This window comes from Alligator sinensis, unplaced genomic scaffold, assembly GCF_000455745.1.
Source record: "Alligator sinensis unplaced genomic scaffold, ASM45574v1 scaffold1086_1, whole genome shotgun sequence".
Taxonomy (NCBI): domain Eukaryota; kingdom Metazoa; phylum Chordata; order Crocodylia; family Alligatoridae; genus Alligator; species Alligator sinensis.
In genome coordinates, this window is record NW_005842600.1 from 174,754 (window position 1) to 176,440 (window position 1,687).

The window sequence follows — 1,687 nt, forward strand, 5'->3', positions numbered from 1 at the left end:
TGGGCCCCCAAGCCGGGCTGTCATGGAACTGCGGACAGCTGGGAAGGGCCCTGCTCCCACAGCCCTGCCCAGGCCGGCCCCTCTGGGCCCTTCCCAGCCGGCTGCAGCTCCATGACAGCCCTGCCTGCTCCCAGCTCCCTGTGCCCAGGCCAATCTGGCCACACAGCTCCCGTGGCCCCAGCCTGAGCCACAGCCCACTGGGAAGTGCCTGGCCCCTGCAGCCCAGCCTGGGCTGGCCCCTCTGTGTCCATCCTCAGCAGTGCCCACAGAGTTTTTAATGAGAGAATTTGTGATTTTTAAACAGAGAAAGCCAGGACCCCTGCTCATGAGATTTCCTTTGGCCCAATCCTCCAATTTGTCTAGGTCACTGAATCCTAGACCTACCCTCCAGTGTATCTACTACTCCCCCCAGCTTGGTGTCACCTGCAAACTTGCTGAGCTCTCTGTGCCATCTTCCAGGTTATTCATGAAAATATTGAACAAAACTGGCCCCAGGACTGACCCCTGGGGCACTCCACTTGGGACCAGCTACCAACTAGACATCAAGCCCTTGAACACTACCCACTGAACCCAATAGTCCAGCCAGCTTTTATCCACCTTACAGTCCTATTCATCCAACCCATACTTCCTTAGTTTGCTTGCAAGAATGCTGTGGGGGATGGTATCAAAAGCCTTGCTAAAGTCGAGGTATATCATGTCCACTGTCTCCCTGCATCCACAAAGCCAGTCGTCTCATCATAGAAGGCAGTCATATTGGTCAGGCATGACTTCCCCTTGGTGAATCCATGCTGACTGTTCCTAGCCACCTTCTCCTCCAAGTGCTTAAAAATGGATTCCTTCAGGATCTGCTCCATTATTTTTTTGGAGACTGAGGTGAGGCTGTCTGGTCTGTAGTTTCCTGGATTCACCTTCCCTTTCTTAAATATGGGCACTATAATTGCCCTTTTCCAATTGTCTGGAACTTCCCCTAGTCGCCACAAGGTTTCAAAGATGATGGCCAGCAGCTTTGTAATCTCATCAGCCAGCACCCTCAGCACCCTCAGGGTGCATCCCAATCGGCCCCATGGACTTGCATATGTCCAGCTTTTCTAAATAGTCCCTAACATGTTCTTTTGCCACTGTTGGTGCTCACCTTCTCCTCAAACCGTGCTGCCAGGTGCAGTAGTCTGGGATCTGACTTTGCCTTTGAAGACCAAGGTAAAAAAAGGCATTGAGCACTTCAGCCCTTTCCTCCTCCTCTGTCACTAGGTTGTCTCACCCATTCAGTAAAGGACCCACACTTGCCCTGACCTTCCTCTTTAGTCTTAAACCAAATAATATATCTTCGGCCCCTTGCATATTAGTAAATGTTCTAGTTGAATTTGTACCTGGAGAAAAATGTGTTGTTTTATATGCGATTACGCACTTCATTGTGTGTGCCCATTTTCTAGATCTGCCCATGTGCTTGTCTGCTACCTGGAGCTGAGCCCCAAGGGGCAGCCTCCAAACCAGGTGAGGCTCCTTCCCCTTCTAGGACAAGGCTGTGAGTGAATGGGCAGACAGTGACTGGCTGAGGCCCCGGCAAATGGACCCGTCCTTCTGGCTCTGTGTAACACTGCCAGCTGTTTTCAAGTGTGGGGGCTGCCTGCTTGGGAATTGCTGCCTCTATGGTTTTGGCAGCTGACCACGTACACATTTGACCCTACCT